Here is a 15,660-nt window from a genome sequence, read left to right as displayed (position 1 = left end):
CTGCTATCCCAGGCCATAGCAGAGAGCTATGTTGGAAGTGGAGCAGCTGGATCTCGAACCAGTGCCCATATGGGATGCTGGCACTTCCAGCCAGGACATTAACCCACTGTGCCACAGTGCCAGCCCCTAATGATTGATTTTTTTAAGGGAAATAGTTTATTGGGGGAATCCCAACATACCAGTGGGAAGGAGCAAAGAAGGAAAGGAGGGAGAAGAAGAGTATAAGAGAGAGACAGAGATCAGGACACGGAGAGAAAGAGAGAGGTCCTTTTAAAACTTTGCCACGGGGCAGGCAGGGAAGTAGGAGCAGCAAATCCCATTAGGATGGGGGTGGAGCTTGACACCAGTGGTTGAGCCATGTGGCTACCTGGCTTCCAGCAATGGCAGTGGGGGCTAGAGCCTAGGATGGTGTCAGGGTGTAGTTCACACCATAGATAAGATTGCACCATTTTACTAACATCCTCCACTTTTAGTTTTTTATGAAGCAGGAGTTGTATGGGATTACATTAGTCCCAAAAGTCCAGGAGGGTTAGAGGGACAATGATCTGTCTTTAGAGCTACTTCCTGCTGGAATGGGGCAAGGAGATACTCTTCACTGTCATGGGGCATTGTCTCAAGCCACTATCTCCTGGGTGGGGAGTCAAGTATATCCCTGTAGCAGCAACAGCATTTGGTTGACCGCCTGGTTGCTGAATGCCTTGGTTCATTCCATTATTAACTCCTGTAAACACTTAAACAGACACTGTAGTATAAAAGACAGGGTAAGAATAGAAACCAATGATCCTAAGAGTGGCATTAACCAGGTAATGAGAAGATTTTATAGAGGAGAGGAAATGATGGTGGTGGTGTCTCTGGACCCTTGTGAGGACTGTTTGATAAATGTGGTTTAAAGCTGATCCCAACCAAGATCAGGAGAAAGGCCACTCAACTTTTTCAGGTAGAGGTGTTTGTCTGTAGAGAAATTCTGGACAACCATACAACATTAAGTAGGGGAAAGGACCATCAATACACAGAGGTGGGGAGTAGAACCCTTGATGTTAGAGTAGAGGCTATGATTACAAAGGAATGAGGCCCTAAGTGGGCTAGATACAAAGGACAGAGTCATCATTAGAGGACCTAAGAAAGGTGCTGTGTAAGCCAAATAGAAATTGACAGTCTGGCTGTTGTGGCCAACTGGGGAGTGAACCATCATATGGGGGACCTCTCTATCTCTCTCCCTCTGCCTCTTGTCTCTCTGTGTAACTCTGACTTTCAAGTAAATAAAATAAATATTTTAAAAAAAGGAAAGAACTGACAGAAGGGGCCTGATAATAATCTGGTGAGCTTTAAGGCCTTGTAAGTTATGAGGCCCAGACCTATCTATCTCTTCACATGGGGTACAGCCTAAGGGAGGTGTGAACCTCCTTGGGGAAGGCACCCTGTTGACTTCCATTACCTAGCTGGCCTGGCAGGAGAGGTGGTAAGGTTAAGGCTAGTGGCATTTTCTGCCTGCAATGTTACTGACCCTGCTTGGCTGTACCCTCAGCAGTGGTGGTCACTTTGGAAACTTGGCCAAGTGAAGGGCTTTTCAGCTTGTAGCCTGCAAGATCTGTGGCTCTGACCTGGGCATCCTTCGACTCCAGGGCAGGTCCATTTCCAGTGATCCAACTCTTGCCTGGCAGAGCTGCCAGGGCTCTTCATAAGCTGATTTCTGCTGAATCCCAGGCTTCCCACATTAAAAGCCACTGTAGTGGACTGGCCTGCTGGGTCTCTTTGAGGGCAGATCACTGTACAGAGCAACCTTTAATAGGCCTGCCACCTATCTTTACATTGCTTCTGATGCCTAGCTTTCTTTTCTCCTGATTTTTCTTAAAGCAGACCACAGGATGCAAGTCAAGGAGGTGCTCAAGTCCCACCTCTAATTTACTGATTGATTTTTATCATCACATGTTCCACTCTCTGAGATTACGGTAGTTCCAATTTGCCTGTGTGTTCATTTTCTCTCCCACTAGGATGGAAATTCCTGGGAATGTGGATTTTGTTTATTCAGCACTATATATCAGTTTCTATAAAAGTGCCCACTACATAATAAATTTCAAAAATACTTATGGAATAAATGAAGACATGGATATTTAATAAGGCTAATCAATTCACATTGGGAATTCTTTCTGAGATGTGCAATGCAAGAGTTAATCTGACACTACTGATTCAGTGAGCTGTAAATGAGATGAACTCACAAATTTGAATCCATTTTCATTTGAAAATGACTCTGAAGTTCATCAATTATCAAGCAAATATAAGAAGTCACTGGTTTATAGCAAAGATCTATTTTAATTTTTTATGCAGAAATAGAGCATAAAGTGGAAGTGGAACTTGCCACATTTTCTGGTGTTTGTTTATCTTCTTTTCTTTTTTTAAATTTATTTTTTAAGGAATACAGTTTCATGAGTACAACTTTAGGGATGTTTTATTATTTAAAATGCTTTAAAAATTCTCTGCTGGAGCCAGCATTGTAAAGTAGTGGGTAGAACGGTCACCTGTGATGCTGGTATTCTGTATGGGAGCTGGTTCCAGTACTGGCTATTCTACTTCCTATCAAGGCCCCTGCTAATGCACCTGGGAAACCAGCAGATGTTCCAAGTACTTGGGCCCCTACATGCATGTGGGAAACCTGGCTCCTGGCTTTGGACAGGCCCAGCTGCAGACATTATGACTATTTGGAGTGTGAACCCTGGCTGGTGGATATATCTCCCTCTCTGTAACTTTGCTTTTCAAATAAATAAACAAATTTCTTTTTAAAAAATTCTCTGCTAATGTACTAAAATTTCCCTCCTTTCATATCCTTTGACCTCCAGTTCCACTTCCTAGAAGTGACCTAAGTATTCTTGAAATTTTGTCCAAGGTACTTGTGGGTAGTGGGCCACAGACTGACTCATTCCCTACATATGGATATACATACTGCAGCTTCTCCATTTACTCTGATAGGCTATCTTTTTTCTTGTTAGTGCTCCCTCACTATGCACTTTGACTTAATGCCTTTCCAGAGACTGCTCCATCCTTTAGCACTCCTTCTCAATACAGCCCCATGAGGCACTTAACCTGGCTCTTACTTGTGCCTGTGGGATGGGTATGGCCATATTTTGTGCCCTTGGTCAGCCTGCTGGTGTCTGCTTTTAAAGCCTGATGCCAGTATACCTGAGGCTGTACTCCCCTGGCTGGGTCTAGCCTGGCTCAGCTGCAGTTCCCTGTGACAGGGCTGGATAATCCTTTGCCTCATCTTTCCCCACACCCCATCTTTGGAAGATGCCCTGGGAAACTAAGCACTCAAGAGACATAGGGACCTAAACACCCCCTTACCATCCTGCGGCTAGGGAGAACTTGCCCACCAATCTGGGCTGTTTGTCTCAGCACACCTCATGTGCAGTGTACCACAGGCCATGAGAGACAGTGTCTTCAAGTCAGTCAGAAAAGGAGCAAGAGCCTCCAGGGAGGCAGAGTTTTCATCATATACATCCAACCCTCTGCCAACTCAACAGCTCTCTCTTCCTCCCACAGTCCCTCAACCCTGAGGTGAGGCTTTCATTTCCTTCCTGTCTGCTAAGGACTTCTACTATGGCTAATCTTTCCCCTGTCTCAACTTTGCTGTTAGCTCTTAATCTAAGTGCTGAGTACAAGTTCAGAGACAGAAGCATTTTTATTGGTAAAGGAAGATAAATTGGGAAATACATTCAAAATGACTTACTGTTACAGATTTTATGTATAAAATTTACTGTATAGATTTTATGTAGCTTAACTAATCAATAGTGATGTTGTGTTCCATATAACATTCTTTTCTTTTTGATGCAATATTTGTTATAGTTGTTACCACAGCCATACACACATCTCTATCTTATTACTTTCTAGGACCACATAGTTTTGCATTGAAAAAATATTTTGCCAGTCTCTTAGTCATGGGCATTTAGGTAATTTCCAGTCATTTTCTTTGCAAGCAATGCTATAGTAGGCATTACTAAACACAGTTTGAGCATTATTTTTTATTTTTGTGTGAATATATACTTTAGCTACATCTCTAGAAGTGGGGCTGCTGGAAAACTGGTATGAAAACAAGATTGACTATAAAAGTGTTTATCTATTTCATATTGACATGAAGTCACAGGATGCCCTTTCAGCATTAGTTTGGATAAATATGTCAGTGATGACCAGAACACAAGAATCCATTTTGAAGATAGAGAGGAGGAAATTGGAAGGAGGTGAGTCACTTACTGGACACCAGTGCAATATGGGCATGGGCTCAAGGGCTTGGGAATCACATAAACTGTGTGGGAATTCTAGCTCTGCCATTTTCTGGCTGTATGACCGGTTTCCTCATTCATGTGAACAGCTGTGAAGGTAAATAAAACACTTGCACAGTATTTAGTAATGAAAAATGTACATTTTAGCACCATTATTATGTATCTAGTACTGTGCTAGATGCTTAACAAATAGTGGAACTGGTGAGCACATAAGAGGGGGTATTAAACTTTATTTCTGTCTAGTTGGGAAAATACAACATGCCCATCAGAAATCATCAAGTAACATCCATCATTCACAAACTGTAAATGTTCTGTAAGTCCAGACACACTATACATGTGAATTTAGATGTTTGGTGCTTTGAAGAGCTCTCTTTAATTTCACATGGCTTTATTGAAAGCAACAATATGTTCTATGATGGGTTGAGATGTCAACCTTATGTTTTAAAAGTTTAATTGCATGTCTTAAGGTTTCTTGAGTCAACATACTAAAATATTTTAAGTAAAGGTTACTGCTATTTACGTTAAAATAGTGTCATTGTAGAGTTGAGGGAGATTTGATTCTTCTGATGGATTTCAAAAATAAATTTTAGACTTGGTTTTAGAACTTTTCTATTTCATAAACTGTCAGGGTCCTGTGAGTGCCTCTGTTTGAAGATGTTTTGGTGTCCACCCTTCCTTGTTATGATATGTCTTAAAAGTATATAGTTTGAAGCACTAACAAGAATAGACATCAATTTGGAAAAAGCCCCTATCAGAGCAACACAAATTCTGCTAAGCTTGAGCAAAAATAAATATCAAATTGGTGGTAAATCTTGGATTTAAGAATGGTGAAATCACTGATCATTTGTTAAAAAAAAGTGTATGGGGACAATACCTCAAAGGAATCAACAATTTACAAAAGAATAACTTGTTTTAAGAAGGAAAAAGACAATGTTGAATGTGAACCCTACAATGTCAGATCACCTATATCAATTTATGGAAAAACCTCACCTTGATCATGACTTAAAAGGGACTGATGATCAACATTAGAAACAATGACCAGCCAGGGCCATGGCTCTCTTGGCTAATCCTCCATCTGTGGTGCCAGCACCCTAGGTTTTAGTCCCAGTTGGGGCACCAGGTACTAGTCTCAGTTGCTCCTCTTCCAGTCCAGCTCTCAGCTATGGCCAAGGAGGGCAGTGAAGGATGGCCCAAGTGCTTGGGTCCCTGCACCCACATGGGAGACCAGGAGGAAGTACCCAGCTCCTGGCTTCAGATTGGTGCAGCTCCAGCCATAGTGGCCATTAGGGGAGTGAACCAATGGAAGGAAGACCTCTCTCACTGTCTAACTCTGCCTGGCAAAAAGTTAAAAAAAAATTAAAAAAAGAAACAATGGCCAACACTGCAGATATCTCATCTGATTCATGTTTCACAATTCTGGCTCAAAAGCTCAAATAGAAGATTCCTCAGAAACCTGAATATAGCCTTACCACATGACCCAGCCATCCCACTCCTTGGAATTTACCCAAAGGAAATTAAATTGGCAAATAAAAGAGCTGTCTGCACCTCAATGTTTATTGCAGCTCAATTCACAATAGACATGGAATCAATCTAAATGCTCATCAACAGAAGACTGGATAAAGAAATTATGGGATATGTACTCTATAGAATAATATACAACAGTAAAAAAAAAAAAAAAAGAAATCTGGTCATTTGCAACAAAATGGAGGAATCTGAAAAATATCATGCTGAGTGAAATAAACCAGTCCTAAAGGGACAAATATATGTTCTCCCTGATCGGTGACAACTGAGCACCTAAAAGGAAACCTGTTGAAGTGAAATGGACACTATGAGAAACAATGACTTGATCAGTCCTTGTCCTGTCAAGGAACAACTTACTATTTTTATTTCTTTTAGTATTTTTTTGTTCTACTTAATATCATTGGTTGAACTCCTTAATTAATACACAATTATTCTTAGGTATTTAAATTTAACTGAAAAGTGATCCCTGTTAAATATAAGAGTGGAAATAAGAGGGAAGAGTGTACAGTTCAGCACATGCTCACTCGGACTTGACCCTAATGATAGAGCTAGAAATGTGCCAGGAGATTCCAAATCAATCTCATCAAGGTGGCATGTACCAATGCCATCATACTTGTCAAAGTGATCAGCTTAAGTTCATAATTGATCATAAAGATAGGATTAAGTGTCAAAGGGATCATGTAAACAAGACTAGTGTCTACTAATAATAACTGATAGAATTAAAAAGCAGAAAATGATCCAACATGGGAAATGAGATACACAGCAGACTCATAGAATTGCAGATGCCCTAAACAACACTCTGGCCTCTGAATCAGCCCTTAAGGCATTCGAATCTGGCTGAAGAGCCCATGAGAGTTTCTCAGGCCAAGACAATGGAAAGCCAAGACACTGTGGGAAAAAATGACCTAAATGAAAGATCTCTGTGAGTGAGATTCCTGTGGAAAGAACAGACCATCAAAGAAAGAGGTGCCTTTCTCTGAAGGGAGGAGGGAACTTCCACTTTGATTATGGCCTTGTCTACATAAAGTTGGAGTTTGTGAACTCAAGAGGCTTCCATAGCCTTGGCAGCTCGTGACAAGAGCTTCAAGTAATTACTGATGTCATAAATAATAGTGTCAATTGTTAAACCAACAACAGGAGTCACTGTACACTTACCTTGTAGGATCTCTGTCCTTAATGTATTGTACTATATGAGTTAATGGTAAAACTAGTACTCAAACAGTACTTTATACTTTATGTATCTATGTGGATGCAAACTGTTGAAATCTTTACCTAGTATATACTAAGTTGATCTTCTGTATATAAAGATAATTGAAAATGAATCTTGATGAAGGATGGGATGGCAGAGGGAGTGGGAGATGGGATGGTTGTGGGTGAGAGGGAGGTTATGGTGGGGGGGAAAGCCACTATAATCCAAAAGTTGTACTTTGGAAATTTATATTTATTAAAAGTTGAAAAAAACCAAAAAGACAAAAGTTGTACTTTTGAAATTTATACTTATTAAATAAAAGTTAAAAAAAAGCTCAAATGGAGCAAACACTCTTTGATGAGTTCTAAACTTGATGCACTTAGATCAACTTCAGATAACAGTAGAATTTTCTACAGAAATTTTCAGTAGTCCCTGAAGTATTTCTTGGAAGAATTTTTAAGAAGAGATGAAATATAGACTTAGCAAAATGATCCTGAAGACAAAACCCAATGAAGAAATGGCTAACCAGAGTGGGAGATGGTCTAGACAAAACAGATTTATCAAGAGTAAATGTTATGCAAATGGTTTTTCAGATGCTCAAGGAGTCTTGCTTGTTGTATTTCTGGAGTATGATCATTGAGCATGATAACATCACTTACTTGGAAAGAGCTTCAAGAAAGTCAGCCAAAGCTTTAGCAGGAAAACATGTGGGCAATCTTCACTAGGCAGTCCTTCATCATGACAATGTTTCTTCATTTCTTTCATCAAACAAGAACAGTTTTTTGACTATTTCTACAGGAAGTAGTTATGAATCTATATCACACACCTCATTTGGCCTATTCTGAGTTATTTTTGTTCTATAATCTTTTTTGTGAAGATTCACTTTATTTATTTGAATGATTTACAGAGAAAGGCAGACACATACACACACACACACATAGAGAAACAGAGAGAGAGAGAGAGGGAGGTCTTCCATCCATTGGTTCACTCCTCAAATAATTGCAATGACAAGGGATGAGTAGGTCAAAGCCAGGAGCCAGGAGCTTCTTCTGTGTCTCCAAAATGGGGTCAAAGTCTTTTTTTTAAATTTTTTTTTGACAGTGGACAGTGAGAGAGAGAGACAGAGAGAAAGGTCTTCCTTTTTGCCATTGGTTCACCCTCCAATGGCCGCTGCAGACAGCACATCGCGCTGGTCCGAAGCCAGGAGCCAGGTGCTTCTCCTGCTCTCCCTTGCGGGTGCAGGGCCCAAGCACTTGGGCCATCCTCCACTGCCCTCCCGGGCCATAGCAGAGAGCTGGCCTGGAAGAGGGGCAACTGGGATAGAATCCGGCGCCCCAACCGGGACTAGAACCCGGTGTGCCGGCACCGCAAGGCGGAGGATTAGCCTATTAAGCCACGGTGCCGGCCGGGTCAAAGTCTTAATCACTCTGGTACTTTCTGAGGCACATTAGCAGGGAGCTGGATCAGAAGCAGAGCAAGCAGCTAGGACTTGAAATGGCACCCATATGGGATACTGGCACTGCAGGCCAGGGCTTTAACCCACTACACCACAGCACCAGCCCCTGTTCTAGAATCTTAAAAATCTTTAAAGAACATTCAGTTTTCTTTAGTTAATAATGTAAAACCCTGCATTGACATGGTCAAATTACTAGGAGCCACAATTGTTTGCAAATGAACTAAATGCCAAGTATCACTGTTTTAAAAATGTCTGGAACTTCATGGAGCTTATGTAAACAAATAACATTTATATTTGTACTTGATTTTTGAAGTTGCCTCATATGTTTTCTTACTTTTTTATCATAAGGTATCTTCTCTATTACATCTTGGCCACCTTCCTTGATATTTTCTTTTTTTCAAAATTTATTTGACAGAGTTATAGACAGTGAGACAGAGACAGAGAGAGACAAAGAGAAAGGTCTTCCTTCCATTGGTTCACTCCCCAAATGGCCACCATGGCTGGCAGTGTGCCAATCTGTAGCCAGGAGCCAGGTGCTTCTTCCTGTTCTCCCATGTGGTTGCAGGGGCCCAAGGACTTGGGCCATCCTCCATGGTCCTCCTGGGCAACAACAGAGAGCTGGACTGGAAGATGAGCAACCAGGACTGGAACCCGGTGCCCATATGGGATGCTGGCACTGCAGGTGGAGGATTAACCAAGTGAGCCATGGCGCCAACCCCCCTTGATATTTTCTAATGTGACTGCATCATATAGCAAATAGCAAGGGCATTATGACTTTAAGAATGAGAAGTGGCCGGTGCCATGGCTCACTAGCCTAATCCTTCACCTGTGGTGCTGGCACTCTGGGTTCTAGTCCCAGTTGGGGCACCGGTTCTGTCCCAGTTGCTCCTCTTCTGGTCCAGCTCTCTGCTGTGGCCTGGGAAGGCAGTGGAGGATGGCCCAAGTGCTTGGGTCCTGCACCCGCATGGGAGACCAGGAGGAAGCACCTGGCTCCTGGCTTCAGATCAGCACAGCGCATCAACCATAGCGACCATCTGGGGGGTGAACCAACAGAAGGAAGACCTTTCTCTCTGTCTCTCTCTCACTGTCTAACTGCCTGTAAAAATAAAAAAAAAAGAAAAAAAGAATGAGAAGTGCTTAATAAATTAACCATCTTTTCTCCTTTGCAGAACTTCTGGGGAACTCCCTCTGATCAAGAATGCCAGAGAGATAGATTTAGACTAGAAGTATAGACTGTTTCATGGTTTTCACAGAGGGTTGACTCTGAATAACTTAGAAAAATAAAATTATAATCTACAGTTATTTATAGTCCATTGAATTCTTTTATTTACCCACAATAATTTTAGCATCAAGGTGTTCCCCAAGATGTTTGGGCTGATCATTTCACAGATTTCATAAATCATAACAGTAAATTGCTTCAAACTATAACCTATAATTAGTAAAAGTCTAAAATTGGTAGATTTTAAAGAAGATTTGTTTCATTTGTTTGAAAGGCAGAGATAATGGCCAGGGCTGGTCATGCTGAAGCCAGGAGACAGGAGCTACTTCTGGGTCTCCCACATGGGTCCAAGTACTTGGGTCATCTTCCATTGCTTTCCTGGGAGCATTAGCAAGGAGCTGGGTCAGAAATGGCACAGTCAAGACTTGAACCAGCACCCATATGGGGTGCTAGTGTCACTGGCAGTGACTTTACCTGATACAGCACAATGTCATCCCCTAATCAGTAGATGTTGAATTCCATGGTATAGGGCATTTAGTATGTTCATGTTGAATAGGCCGAGAAAGATATTGGCCTGAGATAAAGGTGAGTGGGAAGGTTTTGAGATCTTTCTAGGGATAGCTGGGAGCATCCACAAGAACCAGAAAGTTTTAACTGGGGACTAGTCAAGATATGGCATGCAGTGAGTGAATATTTAATGCTTAGTAAATATAAGACATCCTTACTGTGGAGATGATATACATATTTGTGGTTTAATAAGGGGAAAGAAGCAATCTGCCAAGTTCTCTTTTTCTCTGATTAATGTACACATTGGATTCTGTCTACCTATTAATTAGGATAATCCAATGGTCTGTCACACCTTTGAAAAAAGAAGCATTCAGGGCTGGAATTGTGGTATAATGGATTAGGATGCCACCTGAAATACCAGCATCCCAAATGGATACCTATGTGGGTCCCAGCAGCTCCATTTCTGATCCAACTCCTTGTTAATATGCCTGGGAAGCAGCAGGAGATGGCCTAAGTCCTTAGGCCTCTACACTTATGTGGGAGATCAAGAAGTTCCTTGCACCTAGCCCAGCCCTGGCCATTAAAGCTATTCAGGGAGTGAGCCAGTGGATGAAAGATCTCTGTCTCTTCCTCTCCTGTGTAACTCTGACTTTCCAATAAATAAATAAATAAATCTTTAAAAAGAAGTTCATCTACATATTATAGTAATTGAGTCTCTGTGGAAGTTTGGAACTCCTCCAGAACTTTCCTATCACCTGGCCAAATAGATTTGAGGCTTCAGTAATGCTTCATGGTAAATATTGGAATCTGGAATCCCTCCCTCTGTTACTCCTGGTTCTGTAACATCCATTTACAGTTTTAGGAATTCCCTTCTGTATTTCACTCCTAGTTATTTGTTGAAATTTGGGATTTCCCCACCTTTTGCAAGGAATATTCTGATCTAATCTCTCTTTTTAACTGTCTCTTCTACAGTGCAAATCATAAATTTTACTTTTTGTTTTTACTCTTTTGAAAAATTTCTGTGCTTCTCTTTATCTTTTGCATTTCTTTGGTCTATCAAGCCAGCTCTTAATTACAAAATTAAGAAAACTAGAGCTTGGTATATTTAATCTTCTTTTTAGAAGATTTATTTTATTTATTTGAAAGACAGAGTTACAGAGAGAGGTAGAGACAGAGAGAGAGGTCTTCCATCTGCTGGTTCACTCCCCATATGGCTGCAATGGCTGGAGTTGTGCCAATCTGAAGCCAGGAGCCAGGAGCTAGGAGCTTCTTCCGGGTGTCCCACGTGGGTGCAGGGGCCCAAGGACCTGGGCCATCTTCCACTGCTTTCCTAGGCCATAGCAGAGAGCTGGATCAGAAGTGAAACAGCCGGGACTAGAACCGGCGCCCATATGGGATGCTGGCACTTTGGGCCAGAGCTTTAACCCACTGCACTACAATGCCAGCCCCAAGGTATATTTAATCTTCATCTGAGCCAAACTTGGACCAAAAGACTGAGGGTTCATAAATTGGATCTTTAAGTCAAATAAAACATCAACACTTAATCATTGTTTTGCTTTTCTTTGTTCCTGGTTTGAGAGGTGTTCCCCCAGGACTCCAAAATTCTCCCCAGTGGACTATCCAGGGAAATGTCAGAGGGAGCCTCCTCAGTTCTCCTTTCCCTAGACCTAGAATTTTTATTTCCCAGTTTGACCGATCTCTGTGTATGAGTTTTCCTGTGTGCTCAATGTCCCATAATGAAGATTTCTTGGACATGTGTATTCAGTCTCCCATAAGGGAGCTTTCTTGCATACCACCTCAAATTTTTCTTGAGCTCAAACCTCTGTAGTGGAGGTTTCCTTCACATCTTGGGATCCAACTGCTCCATGTCCAGTTGTTTCCCTTGAAGGAGAATGGAACTAAAATGGGACTCCATACTTGCCTCATACTTGGGATATGTGTCAGTGACATATGCTTGACCTCCAAAAATACCCAAATACCAATGCAATACTTATACTCTAATTTTTCCTACTTGGCTCATATGTGAGGTTGTTTGGTTGCTGCAGTACCTGCTTTTTCTTTTCTGTGGCACCTCTGCTGTCCTCCAAAGAACAAGTCTCAGGCTTCTGGAGTGAGATAGGGCACCCAGATAGAGCAGGCCACATGCAATTGGATGGGATGTGTCTCCCCCTCTATTAGAGCCCCCACTCCATGCAGGTACAGAGATCCCTGATGAGCCCCCAAGTTGTGAGAAACAGCCTCACCTTTCCACTCAATGGATGTACTCAAGACACAGGAAGTGCATTGAGAAGGGAAACTATGAATGGTCTTGCAAGATGGGGTGCCTGGTGGGACAGCACACTCAGCGTGTTTTACAGCAAGCTATTTGTTTCCTAGCATGCAGGTCCTTACTCTGGTTCCTCCTTGGCTGAGTAACTACAAGATTGCAATCTTCCCAGCATTTGCTTCAGCTGTTTTGGCTACTAACTTCCTGTTTGCCTAAGAACGTTCAGGTGCATACCTTAGTTTGAAAATGAACCAAATATTTGCTTGTCACACTGAACCAAGTGTGCAATTATTTGTTATTTCTTACCCTTTGTTGGTTGACATTTCTTTTCAGAAAACTGAATTGTGTCTTTCTCACTAAACCTCAAACTCCATGTCAGAAGGCATCCTGACTTTGATGACTTTCTGTTTCTATCAGACCTACAATCGCGATATAGCATAGATGCTCAGCAGACACTTACATATATCACTTCCCCAGTCCTCTCGGAATGCTAGAAAGCATTTACCATTCTCAACCCACTTTGTAAATCAGGAAACTGAGGTACATCATTCAAGTAATTTCCTAGTCATTAGTGGGTCAGAATTGGAGCCTAATTACTTGAATGATTGGATTCTTCTGCCACATACAAATGTTTGGTCAAGGAAATGATGCTCCCCAGGACCAGGATCAGAGCAGTTTTGGTTATATGACACATGAGTCAGCCAAACAGACATGTTCTAGGCTTCAGTGAGCCAGAATGTCTCATAATGGTGTGTCTAAACTAGGAGAAATGAGGAGAGGTGAGAAGGCAGACAGGGGAGGCTATGCTAAGTGGAAGGAGGTTGTCTGGTCAGTGGCAATTTAAGAACAAATGAGGCTTTATTAGGCTGTCCAGTGGGGCTGGGGGTCTGTGAGTCTCTCAGATGTGGGTAGAATTCCTTCACAAGCAGACTGCCATCTGTCAGTGGAAAGCTTGTTTCCAGACCAGCTGGCATCTCCCCCACTAATAGCTTCTCAAGATGCATGTGTGATCTTGCAGCTTTAAATCACACTTTCAGTGTGGTTGCAATCTTTCACCCTGAGCTAGCAGAAGAGGGGTTTGAGCTTCTAAGGAGGACACAGACTGTCTCCAGGAGACCCACACAATCTCTGTGAGCCCCAAGCTAATAAACATTCATATGTGAAACCCCTGCCCAATGGACACCCCCCCCCCAGAATGATCCAATTGGAAAAAAAAGTAATGCCTTAAAAACCCTGGGCACTTCCTGAAAGCCGGTGTCCTGCTCTGGCACTCTGCCTCATCTCCTCTTGGACCAGATGCTTTTGTCAAATAAGTGTTTCTGCCTCTTAGCAAATTGTTGCCTAGCTTTTTATTTCAATACTAAGCTTTGGAAAACAATTCTCAAAATTCGCTCCTGCAACCACCATCCCCTCTGTGACTGCTACCACTTATCTGCTTCTTTTTCTCTGGATGAGCAATTAAGATCTAGGTGGGATCTCTCCGCAGCAGTAGACGGCCTATGGCCTAGGTGCGTGGAGGACTTCTAAGGGCTCTGAAGCCACATATGCAGCTGTGAACTTGCAAATTGTAGTAGTGGGGCCTCTGGTGCCATTGAGAGGAACTAGAGAGGGTAACAGATTCCAAGAGGTTCATTTCAGCTGTACCATGCTCTTTTCAAGTATTTTTAAACTGGATATTTTAAAAGATATATGTGTATATATTTGAAAGGTAGATTTGCAGAGAGACAGAGTTTTTCCATCTGCTGGTTCACTTCTCAAGTGACTACAATGACTGAATCTGGACCAGGAAAAAGCCAGGAGCATGGAATTTCATCTGTATCTCCCCTATAAGTCACAAGGGCCTAATCACTTGGGCCATCCTTTGCTGCTTTTCCATGTGCATTAGTAGGGGACTGGGTTGGAAGTGGAGCATCTGGGACTTGAACTGGTGCTCATATGAAGTGTCAGCATCACAGGCAAAGGCTTAACCTGCTACACTACAATGCTAATCTCTAAACTGGATCTTTAAAAGATTTCATTTAAGACAAGGTCTTTACAAATTATTCACAGCTATGACTTTTAAATTAAAAACCAATTAGTATGAAAGTATAAAAAATGAAAAGTAAAAGCAGCCTTGTTTCTATGTCTCCATCTCTGTATGGATTCATCTTTTTCTCACATAAATGGAAACAGACATATATCCTGAATATTTATTTTTTTAAAAGATGCATTGAGGTTGGCTCAGATTTGCTAAGCCCTGCATTTGGGCAATAAAGTGTTCCCTGCTATCCTTAGCTTCGTCCCATGCTTGCAACGGCCTTGTTGGTGGACTGATACAAAGCGGTGAAGAGACACCTGTGTTTGGCAGAGCCGATGTGAGACCAAGAGACAATCCTTCCCTGCCCCCTGGATAATCAAAAGTTTTGGCCAGACTTCTGAGCACACGCTGAGAGAGGAACCAGACTGAAAGCACAGACTATAGTGCTGAAATGGATTAATAAGGAATTTAGTGATTTGGCCCGTGACCTTCTGGCATGATATTCTGCAGGTCCAGTTTGGGATGATATGCTTCACTAGCAAGTCACAATTACGGGACAGCTCATATCATGGAAGTGTATTCTTTTTGGCAATTCATTTTCCTACAGACTACCCCCTTCAAATCACTTAATGTTGCATTTACAACAAGAATTTATTATCCAAATGTCAACAGTAATGACAGCATTTGTCTCGATATTCTAAGATCACAGTGGTCTAATGCTTTAACCATTTCTAAAGTTCTTTTATCCATTTGTTCACTGCAATGTGATCCAAATCCAGATGAACCCCTAGTGCTAGAGATTGCACAAATCTATAAAAAAGAGATAAATACAATAGAATACCTTGGGAATGGACTCAGAAGTATGCCATGTGATGCTACCTTAAATTCAGAATAATCTGCATATAGCTGAAATAAACTTTAAATTACTGTTTCTTTTTTGATTTTCTTATCTGGTGGCTTCCCTATTAGATCTCATCTTCTAAAATTTTTTTAACTCCCTTCATTCATTCACATATTCATCTGAGAATACTTAAGTTCTTACAGCTTTGGACAATAACTGCTTTTGAAACTGTAAGGTAGGGGCTGGCACTGTGGCATAGTGGGTAAAGCCATCGCCTGCAGTGCCGGCATCCCATTTAAGTGCTGGTTCAACTCCTGGCCTCTCCACTTCTGATCCAGCTCTCTAGTATAGCCTGGGAAAGCAGTAGAAGATG

The 15,660-nt window shown here is 41.8% G+C and overlaps 2 pseudogenes; one reads left to right on the top strand and one right to left on the bottom strand.

Moving 5' to 3' along the window:
* Positions 1 to 12,078, bottom strand: part of LOC133754761 (serine/arginine-rich splicing factor 10-like) — a 29,242-nt pseudogene extending 17,164 nt beyond the window's left edge.
* Positions 12,079 to 13,165: 1,087 nt separating this feature from the next.
* LOC133754760 (ubiquitin-conjugating enzyme E2 D3-like) lies at positions 13,166 to 15,319 on the top strand (annotated as a pseudogene).
* The last annotated feature ends 341 nt before the right edge of the window (positions 15,320 to 15,660 follow it).

The sequence above is a fragment of the Lepus europaeus genome, unplaced genomic scaffold (genome assembly GCF_033115175.1).
Source record: "Lepus europaeus isolate LE1 unplaced genomic scaffold, mLepTim1.pri SCAFFOLD_29, whole genome shotgun sequence".
Classification (NCBI taxonomy): domain Eukaryota; kingdom Metazoa; phylum Chordata; class Mammalia; order Lagomorpha; family Leporidae; genus Lepus; species Lepus europaeus.
Note: the sequence above shows the minus strand (reverse complement) of the source record. Positions and strands in the feature narration are given on the sequence as shown.